Here is a 15,975-nt window from a genome sequence, read left to right on the forward strand (position 1 = left end):
CCGGAGATAAAATTGTAAGGATTCGCCTTATTCCTGCGCTTTAATACAGCGGTCAGAAGAAATGTGAACTCAGAGCCCACAGAGGGGGGACAATTAGACTACGGTGATGTTTAAAGGCGGCACTAAGGGAGTTAATTTAAACTCCATGACGTGGTATTGATTAGAAGGCAGGTATATGTATGACCAGCTGGTGTCCGTCTAGTCTGTCAAGTGTCTGTCATATGTGTTCTGTTGTACGTCGAATGTAAAATAATTGTATTATTGATTGTTTGAAATGTAATTTGGCTTTACGCGATTCTGTAACTAAGAGGGAATCGCCAACAAATTGATGGTTTTCTGAGCAAATGGATAGTATCAATTTTGGCGGGAAAAGATTGTATTGGAGCTTGCGTATTTGGTGCTCGCTCATACTATTGGAAGGATAAAAAACTGTATAAATATTGTTGGTGACGAAATCAAGAATGGAGGAAGTTACTCCACTTGCACATTTGTGCAAGCAGCTACCCAAGCATGCACCAAAATTCAAGAAGTATAGCACAGAGTGGGTTAAGGGTACCGCCCACAAGATGTTTATGCCTTGGCCACAGAATGGGTCCCTTTCTAAGGCTGTTTTACAGCATATGACGACTTTCCTACACGCCACATATACCGGCAAGAAGTTAGAGAAACGCCTCACAGTTCTCGAACTTTGGAAAATGTTCGAGCAGACGAAGGAGGAAGAACCACCTGCAGACTGGATATTAAACGTATGTATGGAGGGGGGTGAGACGCCTACCGCACCACCAGCCCCACCTGAGGGAAGTAAATCAGAGGGACTTTACCCGCTAAGAGAACTCAAGGCAGCCAGGGGTATAGTAACCCCGCAAATGAGTCACCTACATACATTAGTGGTGAAATCAAAGAGAAGGAGCAGGAAATTAATCGGGCCTCCGCAGTCCCGAGGGACAAGGAGAGACGCGATGATGGAAGAAAGGACCAGGTACAGACTAGTGCACCTATCGATAAAGAGAGAGAGGGAAAGGAGTGGAAAGGAGGCGATGAGATAACATTCGCAAACGACAAATGGATGGGAGGACAGATATTATTGAAATTAGATGGGAAGGGAAGTGATGATGTAAGGCCGAGAGAAAGGCCTGACAAAGCGCAAAGAAGGGAGAAAGAAAAGGAGAAGGAAATGAGGGACGAAAGGATAAGAAGAAAGGATAGGCTGAGGCGAGAAAAACTATAATGCGAAGAGCAAGAAAAACAGCTTGAGCGCAAACAGAAGGCAGCCTATGACCAGTACAAACAGAATAAGCAAAGGTTGGAAGAAGAGCAAAGGGTACGTGAGAAGAGAGTGAAGAGAAAAGCAGGTGAAGAGATTAGAAGGGCAAAGGAACGTAGAAATGAACGGATAAGGGAAGTCGATAAGGCTAGAGAAGAAGCAAGGAAGCGCAAGGAAATAGACGAGGAAATAGAATGTAAACGCAGACAAAGGGCACGAGATATTGAATATTTGGAGCGGGAAGTCATAAAACCCAATCCTACAGTAGAATGGGAAGACATAGAAGAATTCTTTCCTGCAAGCGATGCAGTACCAGGTATAAGTGGGACAAATATTGAAGATGACTTTGACACCAGAAGCATCGGGGAAACGATTGATAAATTATACGATGAGATGGGGCTAGAACAGATATCCAATGGGTTAAGGGAAGATGAGCGCTTAGCGAGCACTCAGCTATATGACACTGAGGATGTCACCCGAAGTAGTGGGAGCAGGGGACTGTCCCTAGACAGGCTGGAGATCAGGCAGAACGAAGAAGATGCAGCGAGTTGTGTAAACTGGGAGTGTTCAGAATCTGACTCCGGTGGGGAAATGGAGGATGTGGCACATGAGGAAGGGGGACAGTGTGAAAAACTGCTCCCAGGGGACCGAGGGGTACGATGGTCAGACGCTAGAGGGTCCACAAGAAGGACACCGAAGTCTGCCGCGCAGTCCGGCCGACATGAAGGAACACCCCGCGTTCAGAGGGGGGCGTCAGCACCTGCCTATGCAGATAGATTAAGGGCATTGCCAGGGAGACGGTAAGGCGGAAATGCCACCCCAGTGATAGCCCAGAGAGCTATGGGGAAAGAAAAGGAAGACTGCGTATTACAATTCCCGCTACTAGAAAAGGGGGGAGCAAGACCACAATATATTCTATCGCCGAGAGACCTTAAAATATAAGCTTCCAATGCTGACATCGGGAGCCGGGAAGTGGATACATGAGTTAGAGAAAATGACGGGGGGTGTCACCTTAACTATAGGGGACATTAATGGGCCTTCTAATTGCCATACTTGGTGAAAGAGCAGATGATGTATGGAAACGGGCATGCTACCCTAAGATAACCCTAACAAACACCTCCCATGACGGAGCACCATTTAATAACTATAGAGCAGCAGTGTGGAAAGCGATGCAAACGCTATATGCAGACACGTCTGATATGGGGTCTATAATGACTCAGAAAATGAAAGAGTCAGAGGATCCGTTGATTTATATCCAGAATTTTCAAGACGCGTGGGTGCTTGAAACACATGAGTCTTGGACGAAATCTATCCCTGTATTCTACCATATATTATGCCAAGGGTTTCCTGAGCCAGTGCAAAAACAGCTCAAGAAATTGGTAGGAATAGAAGCTAAACCATGGGCTGAAATACAGTTGACAATTGCACATTACTGTAGATTGTGACAAGAAAAGAATCGAAAAAAGAAAGCAACTCGTAAGGGTGAGGAGGCGAAGCTGGTGCAAAAGAAACTCTCAAAGTATGCTCTCGAGGGAGCCATGCTGACAAGCCCAGCTGAACCACATGCACAGCAGGCGACTAACCCAGAGCAGAATAACCAAGGTAGCGCAGGATTTTACCCCAGGGGAAGGGGTTTTGGAAGAAGAGGATGGCAGAGTAATCAGGGTGGGTTTCGAGGTAACCAGGGAGGCTTTCAGAATAATCAAAGTGGCTTTCAGAGCACGCAGATGGGCAATCCAGCTACGCCAGATGGACAGATGGCCCGACCACCGCCAGTGTGTCGGCTGTGTGGAATGACAGGACATGTTGCGTGCGTGTGCAGAAGCCAAGGCATGTGGCAAAATAGCCAAGGGATGGGGGCAGGCATGGTGAATCAGCCTGCCGTCCTGCAGCAGGTCAGTGCACAAAATCACACAGTGCAGCAGCAGGCGCCAGGCTTGCAGCAAGGTGCACAGCCAGTGGTTCAACCCCCGCACATGGGGAACGTACTGCAGGGACAATCCCAGCAGGCACCACTGCAAATGTCACAGGGCACTAGCTCCGGAGGGGGAGTCAACCCTGGGGCTGGGGGAAATCAGCAAGTATACAGTGGTCCGAACTTATATACAAAATAGGACAGCTCACAGGGGACTCTGATGTGTTCTATCCTATCAGTGACACCAGACCCTAATAGGGAACCTAGGGTGAATGTCGTCATAGGGGGTAAAGAATATTCCTTCTTAGTTGACATGGGTGTGACGTGCTCGTGCATACGAGAAGGCAAGTTTTCCTTGTCCGGCAAGGCCATATATACTCAGAGTTTCACGGGATCTCACAGTAGAGTTCCCTTTACAGACGCACTCCCAGTCTCTGTGGGAGAGCGCGAAATGAATGTACCCTTATTATATTCACGCCAGAACCCAGTAAACATCCTGGGTCGGGACTTAATGACTAAGTTGAATATGACAATCTCGTTTACCGAGAACGGTATAGTGTGCTCCACTCCAGGAATGCATTATTTGAACGCGTGCGAAATGATCAGAGCATACTCAGGACGCATAGCCATGAGAGCTATACCGTTAGAGCCAGAAGTCTTCGCATATGGGGTGCGGGTGCTCATGGCAGGATTGCCAGGCCTCGCAGATAGAACTATGAGGACACCTGATGAGTTTCTATTCAGACCCAGAATACCAATGCACGAAGAGGAGGGACAAGTATTTCCCTTAATGATACAATCTGCCGCAGTGCGAGGGAAAGTGGTATTGGCCGAAGGATATGATGACGAAGGCAGACAATGGTGTGCGATTATCGCCATCGAAGAAGGGTATCGATTAACTGACATCACCGATGATCTGTTCGAAGAACACCCTGACCTAGAAGAGACAAGGGTGGAAGTAAGTCTCATATTTTGGGTCAAGATGATCAAACGGGAGGTGCCACAGAGAATGATGTTGGCGCTGATACGTCCAGAATACTTTGATGACGACATGGCCCAAGTGCCTGCCGCGGTATGGACTACAGGGCCCTATGACGCAGGCCTCCTGAAGGGGGCAGGTGAAGTGAAAATTAAACTGAAACCCAGAGCAATTTTACCACGAGCATGACAATATCCTATGTCCAGAGAGGCAGATGAAGGAATCGCGAAGACAATTTCCACCATGATGGAGCAGGGCATCCTAGTGACGTCAGAATCACCTTGCAACACAGTGATTTACCCTGTCAAGAAATCAAAGGGAGGGTCTTGGCGTTTAATCCAAGATTTAAGAGCATTAAACGATATAGTTGAAGCCGAATTCCCTCTAGTCCCTAATCCATCCACAATTCTATGCAACATACCCACTGAGGCAAAATATTTCACGGTGATTCTACTTGAAAAATGCATTTTTCTCAATCCCGTTGCACCGTGACTCTCAAGACCTGACGTCATTTACTTTCAGACAAATGCGCCTGAAAAGCACAAGGTTGCCACAGGGGTACTGTGAGTCTCCATCCATTTTCAACAGAGTCCTGCAGATGGACCTAAGCAATATTGCAGTAGATAGTGTTGTTTTGCAGTATGTGGATGACATTCTGATCTGCAGCATCACTGAGGAACAATGAACACGGCTAAACCACTCACAATAAAAGAAATGCAAAGCTTCTTAGGCCTGTGCAATTATGTCAGAGCATGGGTTTTCGACTACAGCTCATATACCAAGCCCTTGCTTCAGGCTTTGAAGAAAGCCCAGGCAACAAAAGGAGTAATTGAATGGACTGAGGCAATGGAGAAGGGGTTTGCAGAACTTAAGGGGGCAATTTGTACGGCCCCAGTTCTCGGGATTCCTAATTATGTAGAGGAATTCTACCTGTTCTCACATACCGATGGCAATTTTATGACGGCAGTACTCGCTCAGATTGGAACCGGTCATGAAAGGCCACTTCCCATGCGACTAAAATCTAGCTGCTGCCGCGTTCGCCATTGAAAAGGCGTCATCTATTGTGATGGGGTGCTCCATGACATTGTACGTCGAGCACTCGTTATTCGCCAAACTAGAGAAGCCAAACGGCACACTGACATCACAGAGAGCATCTGCCTATTAGGTGATTATCTCCAACCCATTGATCAAAATAGTTCAATGTAAAACTGTAAACCCTGCTACGTTCATAGCTGAGCCAGTCACAGAAGGAGAACCTATACACGACTGTGCGAATTATGAGGAATTCTATGATGAAATCCCCAGGTTAAAGGAAAACTCCCTGGCGGGCGGTGAAATTGTGTTCATTGACGGTTCATTAAGAATCGACCAAGAGGACGGACAAAGATACACAGGCGTGGCCATAGTGAAACACCTGGCGAATGGGGAGTTTCAGGTACTCGTCAGTGCGCAAATACCATCTCACTATTCAGCTCAAGCGGCAGAACTAGTGGCGTTGATACTCGCCATTGAGAATCATGCAGACCAGGAAGTAACGGTGTACAGTGACTCTGCCTATGTGACATCTACCGTGCACGCAGGCCTAGCACGCTGGAAAAGGAGGGGCTACCTCCGAGTGGACGGCACACCAGTGCAACACGCAGCCTTATTGGACAGGTTGATAAAAGCACTACAGCTCCCAGTGGGCATAGCAGTCGTGAAATGCGCCGCCCAGACCAAGGGGACAGATTTTGTGTCACGTGGAAACCACGAAGCGGACACGGAAGCCAAGCGCATGGCGTCCAAAAATGAAACAATCATGGACGTGAAGGTGGCACGTACCCATGAGAGGATGATGGTAGCACGAGCCACACCTGAGGCCTATAGTAACATGGGGCAGACTCAGCTAATGGAAACTCCAAAGGGAGGCACCTCAGGAGGAGAAAAATTTGTGGAAGCGTCGAGGGTGTTCCTTAAACCCTCGACGGGTTGTGGAGGCAAGACAGCACTGATAAACCAGTAATGCCTGTCACCCTGCTAAAGGTAGCATTGGAACAACTACACTACCCTATACACATGTCTAAAGAAAATATCGCTGCAACGCTCAACACTCGAAGAAGACTGGTTTACACCGAATTTAGCGGAGCACATTGCGTTCTTCATGGTGAACTGCATAATCTGCCAGCAATTCACAGCTGGGCACACATTAAAAGTAATGAGAGGAGTTATCCCCCGGCGAAATGGCCCATTCCAGCACTGGCATATCGACTACGTCGACATGATTCAAGTGTGCAACGAGTACAGGTATTTAATTGTGGTGTTGTGTCCATTCTCTAAATGGATAGAATCAGGTCCCTGTACACACCCAGATGCTACCTGTGCTGCCAAATATCTAGTGAGGGAAGTGATCCCTAGATGGGGGGTGTGCGAGGTAATGAGATCAGACAACGGGGCTCACTTTGTTAATGCAGTTTTCAAACAGAACAGCTTGTTGCTTGGTATAAAGCACAAGTTCTCGTCAGCGTATCACCCGGAGGGGAATGGGATATGTGAGCGGCTCAGCAGCCTGTTAAAGGAGAGAATAGCCAAGTTGAAGCTCACATTAAAAAGGGATGGTTGCACTGTCTACCACTGGCATTGCATGCACTTCGGAACCAACCTGGCTCCGACCATCATCTTACGCCGCACGAGATAGTTACAGGCAGAAGGATGAGGACCCCTCTTACCCCCTGAGATAGAGCTAGATGTGATGCCCAGCTGACTAGAGAGGTTCTGGGAACGGAGATGCAGGAGTACCTTAACTGTATGACATCCAGTGCCTCTGTCATTTCAGGCCAGCTGCAGCGATGGTGAAAAGGGGACAGTGCAGCACAAAACACATCAGGAAGTGCTGAAGCAGACACCGCGCAAAGTCTACATGCGCCCCTCGTCTTCCCTGGTGACAATCAAGCTCCAGGGCAGAAGGGCATGGATCTTCATAAATGACATTAAACCTTATATATGGGAGAGCCCTCCTGCTGCATCCAACTGCGAAGAAACCACAGACAACGGGGAAGAACCTCAGCACGTGCAGGCAAGATCTATGGCGAGGAAGAAGGACGCATGAGCAGCAAAATTCAAGACAAAAAAACGTTGTTTTAGAATTAGGGTTTCAAGACTGGACATTGCCCTCGAGGAAAGGAAAAGTCAGTAAAGGTGATAAAAGAACAATAATACGGACACTCTGTGCACCACAGTTGCAGGGTAAAGCGAAACACTTCCAAAGCCACAACAACATTGATAAAACAAACTTTTGAAATCACGTCACGCCAAGTAGTATAAAGAATCAAGACTCTGATAAACTACAGACAAGACATTTCTTAGAACCCAACACAGTATCCTGAAGCAACCAGTATCAAGACTTTGTTCACAGAATTTATGGTACATTCCAGCAGAAGTCTCAAGTGGGATGTACTCACCTATTTTCAACTCGTGGTGTTATCTTATCCGTCACTCATAGGGAGAGAAGCCAGTGTCACAGACTTTATTCAAGATCCAGCTAACAAAAAAGTAATCAGGCGACTGCTGACCATCATCGCGGAAGCCTTGCCGAGCTACCCGAGCACAGCAAAGAGGCCACAAATACTTCCACCGGCAGTAGACATTGATGAACTCACATTTAATTTGTTCTTTCAAGTAATCGAGAAATGCCCAGGACTCGTCGGGAGAACAACTGACACACGTACTTTCATAAGAGCCCCAAGAAATCTAGCTCAGTTGAATGAGCTGTGGACTAAACTAAATCACCTCGTGGTAGCCCACGCAACAGGAAGGTGCAGAGACTGTGTGAACCAAAAGAGAAGCTCATGACCAGGACACAGCAAAACAGGGCAAATGTCCTATCTCCCGAGGACACCCGGCTGGCACACAATGTCCTGCTTAGACGAGTCACAGACTATCCAGAAATGGTGGGGAGACCTGCAGATGTTGACGTCATCACCTTCCTTAGAGATCCGGCCAACGCCCCACACATGGGCACACTCCTCCACGGAATAATGATCCAGGTGGAGCTATCTAATTTCCAGCAAGAATACCTTAGGAGATTCCAGTAAGACTTTCCACCATGGAACAGATCGTTGACAGAGACACAGTTCTTCAACTATTCAGCCACAGGACAGATCGAGGAGAGCGAAGACAAGAACTACACCATCCTATTTTTTTCGTTGTACTTTTGCCCTACTTTTCCTTATTTTTATTTTTATTTTTATTTTTATTTCTATTTTTCATTTTTCATGCTCACTTTTATTTTTATTTTTACAACATTTTATTTTTGTGTGATTTTGTAACGCTCACCTGGTATCCACGGGGATGTCACTCAGCCTGTTCTGACCTCTTATGACCTCGAACCCTTCCCTGGAGGCTATTCGACTGGAGACTGGGCCTGAAACACAGGATTGGCAGAGTTTAACTCCCTATTGTCTCTGTGTGCTTGAACCCCTTTTTCCCCAGGGTCCAACCCTTCCCTTTGATCCACAGCTCACCTTGTTTTCTTGGATAGTGTGCTCTCCGTCCTGCTTTCAGCGCAGGGGCGCGTTGATTGATGCGGGCTCGTTGCTGCCTAGTTACTTCACTGGCAAGAGTCCGACAGGTAAGTATAATGAGTCTTTTGTACAGTTCTCTAACTTCGTTCCTTTCCTTCCTTAGATGATGGCCGGCGTCCGGGGATGGCGGCGTGCTGCTGAGATGAGTAGCGCTGAAGGTGAGTGAGAGCGTGATGCACCCCTTTCATATTTGCATTGAACTGAGTTATTTTTCTGTGACTTTTAGGTACCGCAACATTTTCAGCGTGGATGTCGGTTATGAAGAACAAATGCGGTGGGTAAGCACGGTATGCGGCGCCTCTAGATGTTTCCACGCTAACCTGGAGTGTCTTTTCCCTCTTGCAGATGGATGAGAAGTTCCGGAGACAAAGTTCCCCCAGAGCGGCTGGGATTCAGGTAAGCGTTTGAAGCTCGTACAATATTTAAAAATAAGCGAAGATTTGCAGAATGCTTACTAATGCCTTTTTTCTGTTCTTTTCCCTTTGCCTTAGGAAGCGGCGTGCCAGGATGGGAAGGACACCGCTGAAGATGCCCGCAGAACAGAACGAGCGATGAATGATGGGCAGAAGCGCCACAAGGTAAGGCTGTTTCTAACAGTGTTCTTGTTCTTGCAGGAGCTGAGCGCAGAAGAAAGATGCAGGCCTACTGGAGACCGATCCGAACACAGTGAGTGTCACGCTGCAGATGCAGAAAATGCAAAGCATGTTTCTCAGCATGGGTGTGGCTTGAATAGTCTCTGGGTATCCAAGGTGTCTCTGGGCTGAACCACACCCAAAAGACTAAACCGCACATGCAGTTCTGGGAACCGAAATATGTGGGGGCATCTATCTTGTCCCCATCAATGCACTACACGTCCAATCCCCAATGTCATCCTATGGGAGTGAGTGAGTCTGGTGCCACAAGCGCCAAGTCTGACTCCAAGTGGGTCTTTGGAGGGATGGAGAGGCCCTTGAGGGCCATGTAGGTGATCGTGGCCTGGCTCCAGCCTGACATCTTGGAGGGCTGGGGACATGAGGGGCAGGAATCATGACATATTTTTAGCAGTTCCATCGTTTCACTCCTTTGCATTGAACAGGTTCCAGCATGTCCTCAGGACCAAAGAAATTCGAGGCATGCACTGGGACCTTACCTACTATAGATATGCATTATGAATGTGATGTACCAAGGTTGCTAGCCCAACCCTTTTCCATAGTCTAGCAAAAGGAACTGTACTGCATACCCAGAGACTACCGTCATCACCCACAAGAGGGGGGACACTTGGAAAGAACTCGTCACTTAAGTGGTAATGAACTCATGAGCTACGAGAACAGAGCAAGAGAAGGAATAAATAACTGACTATGAACTCGTTCGAAATGGGGGCTCAGAGCAGTAACCTAGTTTTACCACCAACAGAGGGGCGCCCCCACTTTCCTGGAAGAAAATGCTGCAAATTGTCTTTCCGAACGATAATATGCATATGTATAGTTATTATTAGTTTTTCTGTCATTTACAATCAGAACTGCTTTCTTAATTGGTGCACGACGCGTCCCAATTTCAGTGCACCCACCAGATAATGTACATACAAATCCCACAAAAAAGCCTAGACCCTGTATAGTTATCCGAGTTCCAAGAAAACTTGATAGTAATGATAACGAACTAAAATTAAATGTAATTGGCAGTGACTCACACACATTTGAAGTAACAAATGAAGAGAAAAGCTGGAGACAGGGTCAGCACGGTTCCTTTTCCTTAGGAAGCGGTGTGCCAGGATGGGAATGACACCGCTGAAGATGCCCGCAGAACAGAAGGAGCGATGAATGATGGGCAGAAGCGCCGCAAGGTAAGGCTGTTCCTAATGGTGTTCTTGGTCTTGCAGGAGCTGAGCGCAGAAGAAAGATGCAGGCCTACTGGAGACCGATCCGAACACGGTGAGTGTCACGCTGCAGGTGCAGAAAACGCAAGGCATGTTTCTCAGCATGGGTGTGGCTTAAATAGTCTCTGGGTATCCAAGGTGTCTCTGGGCTGAACCACACCCAAAAGACTAGACCGCACATTCAGTTCTGCAACCGAAATATGTGGGGGCATCCATCTTGTCCCCATCAATGCACTACACGTCCAATCCCCAATGTCATCCTATGGGAGTGAGTGAGTCTGGTGCCACAAGCGCCAAGTCTGACTCCAAGTGGGTCTTTGGAGGGATGGAGAGGCCCTTAAGGGCCATGTAGGTGATCGCGGCCTGGCTCCAGCCTGACACCTTGGAGGGCTGGGGACATGAGGGGCAGGAATCATGACAGATTTTTAGCAGTTCCATCTTTTCACTCCTTTGCATTGAACAGGTTCCAGCATGTCCTCAGGACCAAAGCAAATTCGAGGCGTGCACTTGGACCTTACCTCCTATAGATATGCATTATGAATGTGATGTACCAAGGTTGCTAGCCTAACCCTTTTCCATAGTCTAGCAATTCCCAGAGACTAGCGTCATCACCCACAAGAGGGGGGACACTTGGAAAGAACTTGTCACTTAAGTGGTAATGAACTCATGAGCTACGAGAACAGAGTAAGAGAAGGAATAAATAACTGACTATGAACTCGTTCGAAATGGGGGCTCAGAGCAGTAACCTAGTTTTACCACCAACAGAGGGGCGCCCCCACTTTCCTGGAAGAAAATGCTACAAATTGTCTTTCCGAACGATAATATGCATATGTATAGTTATTATTATTGTTTTTCTGTCATTTACAATCAGAACTGCTTTCTTTATTGGTGCACGACGCGTCCCAATTTCAGTGCACCCACCAGATAATGTACATATGAATCCCACAAAAAAGCCTAGACCCTATATAGTTATCCCAGTTCCAAGAAAACCTGATGGTAATGATAACGAACTAAAATTAAATGTAATTGGCAGTGACTGACACACATTTGAAGTAACGAATGAAGAGAAAAGCTGGAGACAGGGTCAGCACGGAATGACTAAAAATATAGCACTGACCACTGCACACACACAGGATGTACATGGACAAGGGCAAGTGTTAATGGCTACAGGGCCTCCAACGAAGGCAGCAGAGAATGGGAGACTGCCTGCCAAACAATCAGTTCCAGAAAACAGTGGAGGTAACCAAGAGGAGCCAAGTGAAATACCAAAGAGAGAGGGAATAGCAAAATCCTGCAAAAGAACAGAAGTGGCCACAAAGAAATTCACAGAGAAGATACAAATGCTGATAGATTATTTGTTCCCATTTATAGTCAGAGCAAAGAAACTGCACGAGGAGCTGAAAAACAGAACTATAAAGACTCCAACAGCGAACACGGCAGCCGCAGTGCTAGGAATCAGCACCAGGCCCAAGACACAGCCACGCTTTGGGGAGTTGGTGAGCCAATGGTGGTTAGAGAACACCTATGAGAAATTACAAAGGGAAAGGAAAAGAAACGAAAAACCCTCTCCTACCACTGCGATGCAGCCAAGGCAGCCTGCTCCACCGAGACGCCCAGAGTGGAAAAGCAGCACAGACGCATTCAGAGACATAGTCATAGCAAACTATAGAAAACGCTGAGAATCAAGAGAAGCCCTCACAAAGATAACAATGAATTTAACGATTACCTGGACAGCACAGCCCATCTCGGAAACAACATATGGTAATAGCACATGAAGGAAGTAGTACGAAAGCAGTCAGAAGGAGAATGCTTTGTCTGTGCTCTCCTACCATACAGCATGGGAAAATCCAAGATCTTCGTGGCTGTAGAAATTGATGTACCCACAGCACACTGTTTGTCACATGTAGCAATGTGCAGCACCAGAGGACAATTTATGGGAATAGACGCCTCGTTGATATGGGCCAACGAAAAGGAGTACCCGGACGAAGATGGCTACGTTCAGGACATTAAAACAAGAAACAGGGCACACACAAGGAATCCCGTGATCAGGTACGAGAACCCTGGCGTCAAAGGATCAGGGATAGAATGGGAAAAAAAACTCAAGACTGAAAGTTCAAGGAAAAACTGCAGATGAAGCTCAAATCTGGAAGAACAGAGGCCAAATGCAGATTTGGGGAACAGTGGTTTCCCCAGATAGATGGGAAAAAGGAGTAGTAATCTGCCGAGCTTGGATGGTCTTTGGAGCCTGCCGAGAAGCAATAGAGAATTCTTAGAGGTTATGCAAACCTCTATGGCCAAAACTGGTGAAGCTGCTAACATGGGTCGAAGACAGGGGAGGACCCCTGCAGATAGTACCACTGGAAAGCCCAAAACTATGCTTCAGAAGTAATGGCACGAGGAAGATGGAAGAGAATGTAAACTGCGGGGGACTCTTTGAAGCACCAGGAATGACACAAGGAACCGCAGTCATCATGGACCAATTCTGGGCGTGTGGAACCAAGGCATACATAAGACTGCCGAAGAACTGGGGAGGCATATGCTTACTGGTGAACGTCCACGTTCCCGCGCTAGTGATCCCTAAGAATGACCTGAAGTTGGACAGTTTCCCGAAAGCAGATGCTCATCTGAGGAAAAGGAGGTCTGTGGAACTGATGTCCAGAATGAAGAGAGAAAATTACTTCTCTTCCAAATCGGAAGAGGCGTTCCATGCAGTCCCATACGAACACAGGCTGTTCAGCCTCACCTCAACAGTGTTCACCACGATGCTCTTGCCACACATCCAAATTGGAGTGAATGCTAAATGGTTGCAGATAACCAGATGGGAGTTATTGCAGACAATCAATACCACTATAAAAGGATTTAAAGCGATCAAAGAAGAGCTGAGAGCGATCCGACTAATGACCCTCCAAAACAGATATGTGCTTGACATGATCACAGCAATGGATGGAGGTGTTTGTGCAAAAATCGGAGAATCATGTTGCACATTTGTACCATCGCACAATGAAGAAAATGGAACCCTAACAGAGGCCATAAGCATGTTGACGATTCTAAAGAACCAGATGATCGATGAAACGGATGAAGTAGACGATGACAGCTGGTTTGGGACCCTGTTCTCATGGGTCCCACAATGGATGGCTGATATATTCAAGTTTCTGGGAGCCCTGCTAGTAATGATACTACAAGGTTTCTGTGTTATCAAAATAATCATCACATAATGCCAGAAAACTGCAAAGAAAGCCATTGGAATGAAAATCATAGTCGATGTCGAACAAGGATGAAAGCCCAGAGACCTGACTGATGAAGAAATAGGATACTGTGTGAAAGCCTGCAAATTTGCACCAAAAGGAACAAAGTTCACATATCCTAAGAAACGAAGAAGATATGAAGGAAAATGGATCTACTGCAGTCCAAATGGACAATGTCAGCTAATGACATGGAACAAAGACAAACATGTGAAAACAGCAGGGAGTTTGAAAGGAGTGATAAAAATATGGACTCCAAAGACGCACACATTCACACCATCATGTACAAACCCTGAAGACGATGAGCATGACACCGAAGAATCAAAAGAAATAAATACAAAAGAGGTTGCAGAAGTGGTCGATGAACCGACCAGAGGGGGGAGTGTAGAGGAGGTCCTAGACATGGCCTGCACCCCATCCCCTCATTTCAAGGTGCCAGGAAGGCACTCGCCAAGGTATGTGACGTATGAGGAGCAGATGAACCAACAAAGAGCTGCACTGGGGCTGTGCCCAGTGTACATTAGAAGAGCTTTACCTGTTGAAGCGCCCATAACCAGACAACCCTGGACAGCACGGTACCCTATCAGACAGCCGTACCAGCCGCTGATACGAAACAAAGAGTACCTACAGACGGTCCATGAAGAGACCCAAAGAGCCCTAATGGAAGGCCAGTGGAAATGACACAAGGGCCTGAACAGACTTGTGAATGAACAAAAGCGGCTATCGAAGACAAGCATGCCAGTGCGAGTAACTACAAGAATAAATGTAATGGACACAGAGAAGAGACAATGTTAAAACGTAAGGAAACGTTGCTACGAGACAAGATGGAAGCAACCGACCAGTTAAACTTGTGTAAATAGGCTTGGAACGCAAGAGGCTGAAGAAACAATACTGCTTGCAATGCTTAGTAGAAGATTAGAGTGGCAAGCGCCAACTATATACCTACCTCAATAAGACACATTATACAAGTGTGACTCCATGTTGTAAAAGCAGAAATGTACCCAGGCTGCCAGAAGCCTGACAGGCCAAGTTTCGTAACCCAGCCAGAGGCAGGAGAAGGAGCGGAATCGAAACTCAACAAAGAGCGGCTCATGCCTAGGAAATCGATGTCATCCAGAGGAAGGGAGGAGAGCGTCAGCTAACAAGACGCAAACTTCAGAGCATACCAGCCTGCCCCATGAAGGTCAAGATAAGGGGGGCCCATGCAGGTGGCGAGGCCGAAAACAGAATTAAATACACTAAAAGCTGGAAACTGAAGCAGATTCATGGAGAACTAACACGTGACCAGCCAGGTGCGAAGAGGTAGCACCGCCTGATGTCATCCAGGACCCGAGAATGCCATAAATTTTCCTGATAAGAGGCTACAGTTTCGAGGCCATACCCAGCCAACTAATTGACACATCGCCCTAAAACACTGATTGATGGAAAGGAGGCAGGGTGAATCCTGGGGCACTAGGCACCTGGGTGTCCATTCTGCATGCTGCTAATTAATGTGGAGATTTATGTTTAGGGGTGTAACTTGCCCAATCACAATGGACCATGTAATCTAGGGTCCTATAGACACTGTAACCAATAGGACGTCGTAGTTGTAGTGACGTCTTTCACGGGTGATGTAGTGGGATGGGCGTAGACGCCCACCCAATAAGAATTATCCAATCCGCATTCTCTATTACCATGTACAGATATAGCACCTATACTTAAGTTACCTGTCCTAACCAATTACATTGCATGTCGTGTTTTTTAGAATTAGACGTCAGTAATGATGAGTTTTGCCTATAACAATGGCTGTTTGACTGAAGTTCGAGGAGGTTGGAGTGAGACAGGTGACCTCAATGCTGCTGATTTCCATTTGTTTCTCTGTTTGATGTACTTGTCATTAAACACACTTCCCTTTGCCAAATTAGTCCTCATTATTGAGTCATGTTGGAGTAAGTGAATCCTGCACCCCCTGTCTTCACATGGTGCAGCTATCTTGTCTTACAGGTACTAGAGGTAAAGGTACTAGAGGTACAGGTAATTTCTGGATGTTCCTGGTATAATCCATGATTTGCTAGGCAACGCTCACAGAATTCTAGAGACAGGGGCATATTGGTTTGTTCTTTCTTTGAAACTTGCGACCTGAAACCTCTCAATGGTAGCATTGAGGGGGATACCCCCCCCCCCC

The sequence above is a fragment of the Ambystoma mexicanum genome, chromosome 14, assembly GCF_040938575.1.
Source record: "Ambystoma mexicanum isolate Mex_15411 chromosome 14, UKY_AmexF1_1, whole genome shotgun sequence".
Taxonomy (NCBI): Eukaryota; Metazoa; Chordata; class Amphibia; order Caudata; family Ambystomatidae; genus Ambystoma; species Ambystoma mexicanum.